This window comes from Fundulus heteroclitus, unplaced genomic scaffold (assembly GCF_011125445.2).
Source record: "Fundulus heteroclitus isolate FHET01 unplaced genomic scaffold, MU-UCD_Fhet_4.1 scaffold_742, whole genome shotgun sequence".
Taxonomy (NCBI): Eukaryota; Metazoa; Chordata; class Actinopteri; order Cyprinodontiformes; family Fundulidae; genus Fundulus; species Fundulus heteroclitus.
The window spans coordinates 1-14,055 of record NW_023397189.1 but is presented as its reverse complement, the minus strand read 5'-3'; the positions used below and the strand labels follow the sequence as shown (position 1 = coordinate 14,055).

The 14,055-nt window shown below is 44.2% G+C and overlaps 1 long non-coding RNA gene across 2 annotated transcripts; it reads right to left on the bottom strand.

The window, feature by feature from the left end:
• Positions 1–1,476: 1,476 nt before the first annotated feature.
• On the bottom strand, positions 1,477–4,557 carry LOC118561858. 2 transcript variants are annotated; one of them, XR_004930312.1, is made up of 4 exons: positions 4,501–4,557; positions 4,303–4,390; positions 2,883–2,992; positions 1,477–2,178 (listed from the first exon to the last, which is right to left on the bottom strand). It is a non-coding gene; the product is annotated as an uncharacterized LOC118561858 (long non-coding RNA). The 2 variants fall into 2 exon arrangements; XR_004930311.1 differs by having other exon boundaries at positions 4,542–4,557.
• Positions 4,558–14,055: the final 9,498 nt, after the last annotated feature.

Below are 14,055 nucleotides of genomic sequence, written 5' to 3'. Positions count from 1 at the left end.
GTTCCTCTCCCTCCACTTTGTGCCCCTTCACGCTTTAGGCCTCAGACAGCTTTTATGGTAACTCGGGCATAGAAGTGGTTTAGGTAGACATGGGCACGCTCATTTACATCAAGTAATCGTGCCCTTTCAAACAGCACTGAGCTTGCTTTAGCAAAACATTTGTATGGGACGAGGAGGACCTCGAATCGCACTTCGTTTCTGGACCGGTTATTAGGTTTGACGGCACAGCACGGCTTTCTCTCGGCCCCTGGGGCAGATAGGGACCCCAAATTACCAGGGCTTGCTCTACTCACAGCCTAGAGACCGTTTGGTTTGGTATCTCTAAGTTAAGTAGAATCTTTACTGGTGTCTCTTTGTGCCTGGTGGGGCTCCGTGAAGCTTACCTCTTTGAGCTAGGGTAAGGATCTTTGGTCGTGCTCTTCCCAGAGGGCTGATTTTCACAAATGTCGTTCAGGGGGTGAAAATGACAGGATTCTGTGAGTTTGGTGTCACTGGAGCGTTTCATCTTGGCATGGCAGGGGGAGGAAGGGGCTGAAAAATGACAAAAATTAAATTTTGACACCTCATAACTCTGAGACGTTTGGTTTAATCTGGTCCAAATTTGCTATGCAGCTTCCTGTGGTAAGATGTTACAAACCTGGAAAAGCCTATCTCTCTAAGACCGTTCATCTTTGACTTTTATATACACTGGAAAAAATGGCACTCCAAAAACAAGTAAAAAAAATTAAAATTGATCATTTTTGGCTTGAAATAAGCAAAAAAATCTGCCAATGGAACAAGTATAATTTAGCTTGACAAGATTTCTAGAAATAAGAAATTTTACATGATAAAGGAAATCTTGAAACTAGCCAGAAAAACTAATTTTGACTTAAATTGTACTACAATTAAGAAATTTTAGATCTTGTAATAAGCTTGAGATGCTTAAAAGTAGTGTCCTTCTCCTCAAATGTAGCACATTTTTACCTTACATGTCATCTTGTTTTAAGATGTGTACAACTCATTCTTAGTTACACAATTGTGGCAATAATCTAGATTCAGGTATAAAACCCACCTAAAACAAGATTAGAACATTTTTGTTTTAAAACAAAAGAATCTCAAATTAAGCTTTTCTGACTAGCAGACTGCAAAAGTAATCTAAATACAAGTAATATTTTCTTGAACTGAGTGTATTTGCCCTGAATTTGAGCAGGTAAGTTAGATTATTTGCCAATAAAATTAGTAGTTTTTCTATTAAAATTATTAATATTCATTTGAAATAAGACAATGTATCTTTTTTCTAAATTGAAATGCTAACTGCCTTAACCTGCTCAAATTAAGGTCAAATACGATTATATCTAGAAAATTATAACTAGTTTTAGTGTGCAATGCTTGCACAAGTGTTTTCACAGCAGTATACCTCCTACAACCAGTTTTTAATTAACAAAAATATTTAAGCATCACATTGCAATATTTGATATAAGACAAAAACAAAAGTTATTCTTTTACTTGAACACATTTATTTTGTCACACTGACATTTCATTCAGTATTCAGTGTAAGAACAAATACTGATACTGCCTTTTACAACCGGTTAGTCAGTTTACTTATATTTTAGACACCTTTAACAAAATATAAATTTTTAACTATAAAAAAATTCTTAACTAAAAAAAAACACAAGGTGTTCAGAAGCCTCTGAGTTAAGCAGTCATAACTTTTTTCAAATCACTGCATTATTTAAAACAGAAAAATGCCAGTGAAGTGGCTACAGTTATAACATTGGCTAATGTGTCCACAATGCAAACCTTGCTCAAATTCAAACAAGTATCAAACAGTCTTTTCAGGTCATGGGGATGGAGAACACTATAACATAACATACATGACCTTTAACCTTACTGGCCACGAAAAGCCTTCCATTCAGCCATGCTGTTCTTATAGGATGATGTGAGATCTCTGTCATGGATTTTGTCCAAAAGGACCTCTGTCTGTATGACTGAGAGTAGAGTAACCACACATCTTGGGTAGTTAAGATGCAGTGTATAATAGTAGGCCATAAGGTATAAAGCACCCTCATCAAGCTTGTCTTTGGGAAATGTTGTTACTGGCACATCTCCTACCGCAAGCAGGCAGTTGGATGAACACACAATCAGGACTGGACAGGAGAGAGGGCGCTTCTTTAAGTACGTGTCAGGATCCTCTTTTTCCTTTAAAAAATGCCAGATATCCTTCTGTCAGTAAGATACATGTATTTAAGAATCACTTTATTTCACAACCTTAACCAGTGAGATAATAAAAAAAAGTTAAATTAATATATTAGTGATCCTAAATACAATTATTGTTCCAATGCCAACAAAGAAAAAAACAAGACTAAGGCTAGTCTCCAGGGCTGGGCAATATATAGATGGCAAATGGTAAATGGCTTGTACTTGGATACGCTTTTAACCAGTGTGGCGACCTCCAAAGTGCTTTACACTACAGTTTAGTTATTCACCTATTCACACACAAATTCACACCCTGACAGTGGTGAGCTATTAGTCGCTACAGCTGCCCTGGGGCAGACTGACAGAAGCAAGGCTACCATGCACTAGCGCCACTGGGCACTCTGACCACCACCAGCAGGCAATGTGTGTAAAGAATATCAAGATATTTTTGGTCCATATTGCCCAGCCCCACTAGTTTGCATTGGTGTTTTCTTAATGGGATAACTAACACAACTAAATAATAAAAAAGGTAAATTGAGACACAAAAGCACCATAAACATGGAAGTAGAAAAATTTTTATTTAAAAAGCAACTTTTTGGGTGTCTTCAGGGATAAAACAAATGTGTGATTAGGAAATATATAGTGAGCTCTGTAGTTATAAGCCTTCTAATACTCTAAAACATTCTAGAACAATTCACACAGCTCACCTCGAGGATGTGCACCAGAGCCTCAACTGCCTCATGTACCCTTTTTGGAAGAGCAGACGTGGATGGAAACAGTGATGGCAGGACACGAAGGATCTCAAGAGCCTGTTCAGCTTTAATAGAAAAGATTAGTCAGTCAAAACAGCTGTACAATATGCACAAGGTCAAATGAGGTCAAAGGTTTTCAACAAAGAATTGGATAAGTGACAAGACAGCCATAAGCAGTATGATGATACACTTAGCTCACAATATCAGACAAAATATGTGATTCTCAAGATGAGACAAAGATATTTAAATATTTTTTAATCCTTGCAAATGAGTAGTTTTCAGCCTGGACTAATCACATTCTTTGTTTTTGAATACATAATTTAATAATAGGTTTTCCAGTAAATAAATTCAACCAAAATTTATTTATAATTATAATAATAATATTGTCTTTATTTTCATTGCAACATACATTCCAACAAAATTTGTTCTCTGCTTTTAACCCATCACCCTTGGGGAGCAGTGGGCTGCCATGTGCAGCGCCCGGGCTTGCTCAGGAACCCAGAGTGCAGGCTATGGGGATTGAGCCGGGTACTTGCAACCTTCTCTTAGTGCAACACTCACCGGGTATTTCCTTATTTAACAATTAATTTATCGAATGTACATCTGAAAATATTTTGTTATTGTTCAAAGACCAATTTATCTTAATTGACTACAGTAAAATAGGAGGGCAGAGACCGAGATGGGAAGGCTAAGAGCAGCAAAAAGTCCAAACAATATATCAGCTACTGTTACTTTGAATGGGAGAAGTTAATTGTTTATGTGATCAGTAGAAAATCAATTGATAACAGCAATATGCATTGCATATTGAATGCACATAAACAATGTTTTTGAAAAACCGCCAAGATTGTTTAGGTACATTAAGAAAAGTATGACTAATGCATGTAAAGAAAACTGATTTTATAACTCCCTATACTGATTATGCCACTCAAATTCAGATTAGGATTTACAACACATTTTGGATGCTTCATACTTGCTGTACATTCTGTACACAAGGGGGCATACTATTATAGACCTTTCACCAGCAACTGAAGTGAAACCATTGTTATTCAGCATTAAGTAAATTTTGGAGTAAACATTGATATGAGCAGAGAATCAGTTAACTTAAAAATATAAAACATAGGTTTCATTTATGATTTTAGTCAGTTATGATAACAATAATATTCAACTTAATAGCATTTCATAAAACAAAATGTTGTCAAAAGAGAAAACCCTTATCTGTTCACATCAAAAGCATATTTTCCACATGTGCTAATTTATAATACATGAATTGTTACATTAGTCTTAGTAGTGTTAAATTTAAGTATTTCTCCACAGGGAACAAGTTAATGAGTAACATTTTACCCTTTTTAATTTAAAAATAATTAGTATTTGTTACCTCTTAACGTAGACACAGCCACATTATTTAACTCGTCCATGCTGTTTGATGGCAAGCTAGCTGGTTAGCTAGTCCTATTCAACTTCAGCTGCAAGAAACAGCAATAATAAAATAAATTAAACACAATTAAACATTGACAACACATAAAAAAACCGTGTACGTTACAAAATGTGAACTTTGTATACAGTTTTATCTTACGAGGAAACGGTTTTGAAATGAAGAAAATGCCGCTTGCTCACTTGAACGCTAGTCGTCAAGTGAGTAGAATCTTTAATGGTGTCTCTTTGTGCCTGGTGGGGCTCCGTGAAGCTTACCTCTTTGAGCTAGGGTAAGAATCTTTGGTCGTGCTCTTCCCAGAGGGCTGATTTTCACAAATGTCGTTCAGGGGGTTAAAATGAGTGGATTCTGTGAGTTTGGTGTTGCTGGAGCGTTTCGTTTTGGCATGGCAGGGGGAGGAAGGGGCTGAAAAATGACAAAAATTTAATTTTGACACCTCATAACTCTGAGACGTTTGGTTTAATCTGGCCCAAATTTGCTATGCAGCTTCCTGTGGTAAGATGTTACAAACCTGGAAAAGCCTATCTCTCTAAGACCGTTCATCTTTGACTTTTATATAGCAGCATTGCAGGAATTTGATGGTGATGGCGTTCTGTTTTTAATGTGCAACACGTGCAAATTGTCCGGTCACAGTATGAAAAATACCTTGCTTCCAAAAACGACAGCCAAAAAGAATTGCAGTTTTTTTTAGTTTAAAGTCCCAATACAAAGTGTTAAAAAGTGTTCCTCTCCCTCCACTTTTTGCCTCTTCACGCTTTAGGCCTCAGACAGCTTTTATGGTAACTCGGGCATAGAAGTGGTTTAGGTAGACATGGGCACGCTCATTTACATCAAGTAATCGTGCCCTTTCAAACAGCACTGAGCTTGCTTTAGCAAAACATTTATAGGACGAGGAGGACCTCGAATTGCACTTCGTTTCATGACTGGTTATTAGGGTTGACGGCACAGCACGGCTTTCTCTCGGCCCCTGGGCCAGATAGGGACCCCAAATTACCAGGGCTTGCTCTACTCACACCCTAGAAACCGTTTGGTTTGGTATCTCTAAGTTAAGTAGAATCTTTAATGGTGTCTCTTTGTGCCTGGTGGGGCTCCATGAAGCTTACCTCTTTGAGCTAGGGTAAGGATCTTTGGTTGTGCTCTTCCCAGAGGGCTGATTTTCACAAATGTCGTTCAGGGGGTTAAAATGAGTGGATTCTGTGAGTTTGGTGTTGCTGGAGCGTTTCGTTTTGGCATGGCAGGGGGAGGAAGGGGCTGAAAAATGACAAAAATTTAATTTTGACACCTCATAACTCTGAGACGTTTGGTTTAATCTGGCCCAAATTTGCTATGCAGCTTCCTGTGGTAAGATGTTACAAACCTGGAAAAGCCTATCTCTCTAAGACCGTTCATCTTTGACTTTTATATAGCAGCATTGCAGGCATTTGATGGTGATGGCGTTCTGTTTTTAATGAGCAACACATGCGAACTGTCCAGTTAAAGTATGAAAAATACCTTGCTTCCGAAAACGACAGCCAAAAAGATTTGCAGTTTTTTAAGTTTAAAGTCCCAATACAAAGTGTTAAAAAGAGTTCCTCTCCCTCCACTTTGTGCCCATTCACGCTTTAGGCCTCAGACAGCTTTTATGGTAACTCGGGCATAGAAGTGGTTTAGGTAGACATGGGCACGCTCATTTACATCAAGTAATCGTGCCCTTTCAAACAGCACTGAGCTTGCTTTAGCAAAACATTTGTATGGGACGAGGAGGACCTCGAATTGCACTTCGTTTCATGACTGGTTATTAGGGTTGACGGCACAGCACAGCTTTCTCTCAGCCCCTTGGGCAGATAGGGACCCCAAATTACCAGGGCTTGCTCTACTCACACCCTAGAAACCGTTTGGTTTGGTATCTCTAAGTTAAGTAGAATCTTTACTGGTGTCTCTTTGTGCCTGGTGGGGCTCCGTGAAGCTTACCTCTTTGAGCTAGGGTAAGGATCTTTGGTCAGGCTCATCCCAGAGGGCTGATTTTCACAAATGTCGTTCAGGGGTTGAAAATGACGGGATTCTGTGAGTTTGGTGTCACTGGAGCGTTTCGTTTTAGCATGGCAGGGGGAGGAAGGGGCTGAAAAATGACAAAAATTAAATTTTGACACCTCATAACTCTGAGACGTTTGGTTTAATCTGGCCCAAATTTGCTATGCAGCTTCCTGTGGTAAGGTGCTACAAACCTGGAAGAGCCTATCTCTCAAAGACCTTCCATCTGTTAGTTGTTTTTGGACCGGTTATTAGGTTTGACGGCACAGCACGGCTTTCTCCCGGCCCCTGGGGCAGATAGGGACCCCAAATTACCAGGGCCTGCTCTACTCACACCCTAGAAACCGTGCGGTTTGATATCTCCAAGTTAAGTAGAATCTTTACTGGTGTCTCTTTGGGCCTGGTGGGGCTCCATGAAGCCTAAATCCTTGAGCTAGGGTTGGGATCTTTGGTCAGGCTCATCCCAGAGGGCTGATTTTCACAAATGTCATTCAGGGGGTGACAATGAGTGGATTCTGTGAGTTTGGTGTCGCTGGAGCGTTTCGTCTTGGCATGACAGGGGCAGGAAGGGGTGGAAAAATGAGCAAAAATGAAACTTTGACACCTCATAACTCTGAGACGTTTGGTTTAATCTGGCCCAAATTTGCTATGCAGCTTCCTGTGGTAAGGTGCTACAAACCTGGAAGAGCCTATCTTTCAAAGACCTTCCATCTGTTAGTTGTTTTTGGACCGGTTATTAGGTTTGACGGCACAGCACGGCTTTCTCCCGGCCCCTGGGGCAGATAGGGACCCCAAATTACCAGGGCCTGCTCTACTCACACCCTAGAAACCGTGCGGTTTGATATCTCCAAGTTAAGTAGAATCTTTACTGGTGTCTCTTTGGGCCTGGTGGGGCTCCATGAAGCCTAAATCCTTGAGCTAGGGTTGGGATCTTTGGTCAGGCTCATCCCAGAGGGCTGATTTTCACAAATGTCATTCAGGGGGTGACAATGAGTGGATTCTGTGAGTTTGGTGTCGCTGGAGCGTTTCGTCTTGGCATGACAGGGGCAGGAAGGGGTGGAAAAATGACCAAAAATGAAACTTTGACACCTCATAACTCTGAGACGTTTGGTTTAATCTGGCCCAAATTTGCTATGCAGCTTCCTGTGGTAAGGTGCTACAAACCTGGAAGAGCCTATCTCTCAAAGACCTTCCATCTGTTAGTTGTTTTTGGACCGGTTATTAGGTTTGACGGCACAGCACGGCTTTCTCTCGGCCCCTGGGGCAGATAGGGACCCCAAATTACCAGGGCCTGCTCTACTCACACCCTAGAAACCGTGCGGTTTGATATCTCCAAGTTAAGTAGAATCTTTACTGGTGTCTCTTTGGGCCTGGTGGGGCTCCATGAAGCCTAAATCCTTGAGCTAGGGTTGGGATCTTTGGTCAGGCTCATCCCAGAGGGCTGATTTTCACAAATGTCATTCAGGGGGGTGACAATGAGTGGATTCTGTGAGTTTGGTGTCGCTGGAGCGTTTCGTCTTGGCATGACAGGGGCAGGAAGGGGTGGAAAAAATGAGCAAAAATGAAACTTTGACACCTCATAACTCTGAGACGTTTGGTTTAATCTGGCCCAAATTTGCTATGCAGCTTCCTGTGGTAAGGTGCTACAAACCTGGAAGAGCCTATCTCTCAAAGACCTTCCATCTGTTAGTTGTTTTTGGACCGGTTATTAGGTTTGACGGCACAGCACGGCTTTCTCCCGGCCCCTGGGGCAGATAGGGACCCCAAATTACCAGGGCCTGCTCTACTCACACCCTAGAAACCGTGCGGTTTGATATCTCCAAGTTAAGTAGAATCTTTACTGGTGTCTCTTTGGGCCTGGTGGGGCTCCATGAAGCCTAAATCCTTGAGCTAGGGTTGGGATCTTTGGTCAGGCTCATCCCAGAGGGCTGATTTTCACAAATGTCATTCAGGGGGTGACAATGAGTGGATTCTGTGAGTTTGGTGTCGCTGGAGCGTTTCGTCTTGGCATGACAGGGGCAGGAAGGGGTGGAAAAATGACCAAAAATGAAACTTTGACACCTCATAACTCTGAGACGTTGGTTTAATCTGGCCCAAATTTGCTATGCAGCTTCCTGTGGTAAGGTGCTACAAACCTGGAAGAGCCTATCTCTCAAAGACCTTCCATCTGTTAGTTGTTTTTGGACCGGTTATTAGGTTTGACGGCACAGCACGGCTTTCTCCCGGCCCCTGGGGCAGATAGGGACCCCAAATTACCAGGGCCTGCTCTACTCACACCCTAGAAACCGTGCGGTTTGATATCTCCAAGTTAAGTAGAATCTTTACTGGTGTCTCTTTGGGCCTGGTGGGGCTCCATGAAGCCTAAATCCTTGAGCTAGGGTTGGGATCTTTGGTCAGGCTCATCCCAGAGGGCTGATTTTCACAAATGTCATTCAGGGGGTGACAATGAGTGGATTCTGTGAGTTTGGTGTCGCTGGAGCGTTTCGTCTTGGCATGACAGGGGCAGGAAGGGGTGGAAAAATGACCAAAAATGAAACTTTGACACCTCATAACTCTGAGACGTTTGGTTTAATCTGGCCCAAATTTGCTATGCAGCTTCCTGTGGTAAGGTGCTACAAACCTGGAAGAGCCTATCTCTCAAAGACCTTCCATCTGTTAGTTGTTTTTGGACCGGTTATTAGGTTTGACGGCACAGCACGGCTTTCTCCCGGCCCCTGGGGCAGATAGGGACCCCAAATTACCAGGGCCTGCTCTACTCACACCCTAGAAACCGTGCGGTTTGATATCTCCAAGTTAAGTAGAATCTTTACTGGTGTCTCTTTGGGCCTGGTGGGGCTCCATGAAGCCTAAATCCTTGAGCTAGGGTTGGGATCTTTGGTCAGGCTCATCCCAGAGGGCTGATTTTCACAAATGTCATTCAGGGGGTGACAATGAGTGGATTCTGTGAGTTTGGTGTCGCTGGAGCGTTTCGTCTTGGCATGACAGGGGCAGGAAGGGGTGGAAAAATGACCAAAAATGAAACTTTGACACCTCATAACTCTGAGACGTTTGGTTTAATCTGGCCCAAATTTGCTATGCAGCTTCCTGTGGTAAGGTGCTACAAACCTGGAAGAGCCTATCTTTCAAAGACCTTCCATCTGTTAGTTGTTTTTGGACCGGTTATTAGGATTGACGGCACAGCACGGCTTTCTCCCGGCCCCTGGGGCAGATAGGGACCCCAAATTACCAGGGCCCTGCTCTACTCACACCCTAGAAACCGTGCGGTTTGATATCTCCAAGTTAAGTAGAATCTTTACTGGTGTCTCTTTGGGCCTGGTGGGGCTCCATGAAGCCTAAATCCTTGAGCTAGGGTTGGGATCTTTGGTCAGGCTCATCCCAGAGGGCTGATTTTCACAAATGTCATTCAGGGGGTGACAATGAGTGGATTCTGTGAGTTTGGTGTCGCTGGAGCGTTTCGTCTTGGCATGACAGGGGCAGGAAGGGGTGGAAAAATGACCAAAAATGAAACTTTGACACCTCATAACTCTGAGACGTTTGGTTTAATCTGGCCCAAATTTGCTATGCAGCTTCCTGTGGTAAGGTGCTACAAACCTGGAAGAGCCTATCTCTCAAAGACCTTCCATCTGTTAGTTGTTTTTGGACCGGTTATTAGGTTTGACGGCACAGCACGGCTTTCTCTCGGCCCCTGGGGCAGATAGGGACCCCAAATTACCAGGGCCTGCTCTACTCACACCCTAGAAACCGTGCGGTTTGATATCTCCAAGTTAAGTAGAATCTTTACTGGTGTCTCTTTGGGCCTGGTGGGGCTCCATGAAGCCTAAATCCTTGAGCTAGGGTTGGGATCTTTGGTCAGGCTCATCCCAGAGGGCTGATTTTCACAAATGTCATTCAGGGGGTGACAATGAGTGGATTCTGTGAGTTTGGTGTCGCTGGAGCGTTTCGTCTTGGCATGACAGGGGCAGGAAGGGGTGGAAAAATGACCAAAAATGAAACTTTGACACCTCATAACTCTGAGACGTTTGGTTTAATCTGGCCCAAATTTGCTATGCAGCTTCCTGTGGTAAGGTGCTACAAACCTGGAAGAGCCTATCTCTCAAAGACCTTCCATCTGTTAGTTGTTTTTGGACCGGTTATTAGGTTTGACGGCACAGCACGGCTTTTCTCCCGGCCCCTGGGGCAGATAGGGACCCCAAATTACCAGGGCCTGCTCTACTCACACCCTAGAAACCGTGCGGTTTGATATCTCCAAGTTAAGTAGAATCTTTACTGGTGTCTCTTTGGGCCTGGTGGGGCTCCATGAAGCCTAAATCCTTGAGCTAGGGTTGGGATCTTTGGTCAGGCTCATCCCAGAGGGCTGATTTTCACAAATGTCATTCAGGGGGTGACAGTGAGTGGATTCTGTGAGTTTGGTGTCGCTGGAGCCTTTCGTCTTGGCATGACAGGGCAGGAAGGGGTGGAAAAATGACCAAAAATGAAACTTTGACACCTCATAACTCTGAGACGTTTGGTTTAATCTGGCCCAAATTTGCTATGCAGCTTCCTGTGGTAAGGTGCTACAAACCTGGAAGAGCCTATCTCTCAAAGACCTTCCATCTGTTAGTTGTTTTTGGACCGGTTTATTAGGTTTGACGGCACAGCACGGCTTTCTCCCGGCCCCTGGGGCAGATAGGGACCCCAAATTACCAGGGCCTGCTCTACTCACACCCTAGAAACCGTGCGGTTTGATATCTCCAAGTTAAGTAGAATCTTTACTGGTGTCTCTTTGGGCCTGGTGGGGCTCCATGAAGCCTAAATCCTTGAGCTAGGGTTGGGATCTTTGGTCAGGCTCATCCCAGAGGGCTGATTTTCACAAATGTCATTCAGGGGGTGACAATGAGTGGATTCTGTGAGTTTGGTGTCGCTGGAGCGTTTCGTCTTGGCATGACAGGGGCAGGAAGGGGTGGAAAAATGACCAAAAATGAAACTTTGACACCTCATAACTCTGAGACGTTTGGTTTAATCTGGCCCAAATTTGCTATGCAGCTTCCTGTGGTAAGGTGCTACAAACCTGGAAGAGCCTATCTCTCAAAGACCTTCCATCTGTTAGTTGTTTTTGGACCGGTTATTAGGTTTGACGGCACAGCACGGCTTTCTCCGGCCCCTGGGGCAGATAGGGACCCCAAATTACCAGGGCCTGCTCTACTCACACCCTAGAAACCGTGCGGTTTGATATCTCCAAGTTAAGTAGAATCTTTACTGGTGTCTCTTTTGGGCCTGGTGGGGCTCCATGAAGCCTAAATCCTTGAGCTAGGGTGGGATCTTTGGTCAGGCTCATCCCAGAGGCTGATTTTCACAAATGTCATTCAGGGGGTGACAATGAGTGGATTCTGTGAGTTTGGTGTCGCTGGAGCGTTTCGTCTTGGGCATGACAGGGGCAGGAAGGGTGGAAAAATGACCAAAAATGAAACTTGGACACCTCATAACTCTGAGACGTTTGGTTTAATCTGGCCAAATTTGCTATGCAGCTTCCTGTGGTAAGGTGCTTACAAACCTGGAAGAGCCTATCTCTCAAAGACCTTCCACTGTTAGTTGTTTTTGGACCGGTTATTAGTTTGACGGCACGCACGGCTTTCTCTCGGCCCCTGGGGCAGATAGGGACCCCAAATTACCAGGGCCTGCTCTACCACACCCTAGAAACCGTGCGGTTTGATACTCTAGTTAAGTAGAATCTTTACTGGTTTCTCTTTGGGCTGGGGGGCTCCATGAAGCCTAAATCCTTGTAGCTAGTGTTGGGACTTCGTCAGGACTCATCCCAGAGGCTGATTTTCACAATGTTCATCAGGGGGTGACAGTTGTGGATTCTGTGAGTTGTGTCGCTGGAGCGTTTCGTCTTGATGAAAAGGGGCAGGAAGGGGTGGAAAAATGAGCAAAAAATGAAACTTTGACACCTCATAACTCTGAGACGTTTGGTTTAATCTGGCCCCAATTTGCTATGCAGCTTCCTGTGGTTAAGGTGCTACCCCCCTGACGAGCCTATCTCTCAAAGACCTTCCATCTGTTTGTTGTTTTTGGACCGGTTTTATTAGTTTGAAACGGCACGCACGGGCTTTCCTCTCGCCCCTGGGGCAGATAGGGACCCCAATTACCGGCCTTGCTCTACTCACACCCTAGACACCGTGCGGTTTGATATCTTCCAAGTTAAGTAGAATCTTTACTGGTGTCTCTTTGGGCCTGGTGGGGCTCCATGAAGCCTAAATCACTTGAGCTAGGGTTGGGATCTTTGGTCAGGCTCATCCCAGAGGGCTTGATTTTCACAAATGTCATTCAGGGGTGACAATGAGTGGATTCTGTGAGTTTGGTGTCGCTGGAGCGTTTCGTCTTGGCATGACAGGGCATGGAAGGGGGTGGAAAAATGAGCAAAAATGAAACTTTGACACCTCATACTCTGAGACGTTTGGTTTAATCTGGCCCAAATTTGCTATGCAGCTTCCTGTGGTAAGGTGGGCTACAAACCTGGAAGAGCCTATCTCTCAAAGACCTTCCATTGTTAGTTGTTTTTGGACCGGTTATTAGGTTTGACGGCACCGCACGGCTTTTCTCCCGGCCCCTGGGGCAGATAGGGACCCCAAATTACCAGGGCCTGCTCTACTCCACACCCCTAGAAAACCGTGCGGTTTTTGATATCTCCAAGTTAAGTAGAATCTTTACTGGTGTCCTCTTTGGGCCCTGGTGGGGCTCCATGAAGCCTAAATCCTTGAGCTAGGGTTGGGATCTTTGGTCAGGCTCATCCCAGAGGGCTGATTTTCACAAATGTCATTCAGGGGGTGACAATGAGTGGATTCTGTGAGTTTGGTGTCGCGGAGGCGTTTCGTCTTGGCATGACAGGGGCAGGAAGGGGTGGAAAAATGCCCAAAAATGAAACTTTGACACCTCATACTCTGAGACGTTTGGTTAATCTGGTCCCAAATTTGCTATGCCAGCTTCCTGTGGTAAGGTGCTACAAAACCTGGAAGAGCCTATCTCTCAAAGACCTTCAATCTGTAGTTGTTTTGGACCGGTTGTCATTAGGTTTGAGCGGTGCACAGCAGCCACGGCTTTCCTCTCGGCCACCTGGGGCAGGATAGGGACCCAAAATACCAGGGCCTGCTCTACTCACACCCTAGACAACCGTGCGGTTTGATATCTCCAAGTTAAGTAGAATCTTTACTGGTGTCTCTTTTGGCCTGGTGGGGCTCCATGAAGCCTAAATCCTTGAGCTAGGGTTGGGATCTTTGGTCAGGCTCATCCCAGAGGGCTGATTTTCACAAATGTCATTCAGGGGGTGACAATGAGTGGATTCTGTGAGTTTGGTGTCGCTGGAGCGTTTCGTCTTGGCATGACAGGGCAGGAAGGGGTGGAAAAATGACCAAAAATGAAACTTTGACACCTCATAACTCTGAGACTGTTTGGTTTAATCTGGCCCAAATTTGCTATGCAGCTTCCTGTGTAAGGTGGTACAAACCTGGAAGAGCCTATCTTCAAAGACCTTCCATCTGTTAGTTGTTTTTGGACCGGTTATTAGGTTTGACGGCACAGCACGGCTTTCTCTCGGCCCCTGGGGCAGATAGGGACCCAAATTACCAGGGCCTGCTCTACTCACACCCTAGAAACCGTTGCGGTTGGATATCTCCAAGTTAAGTAGAATCTTTACTGGTGTCTCTTTGGGCC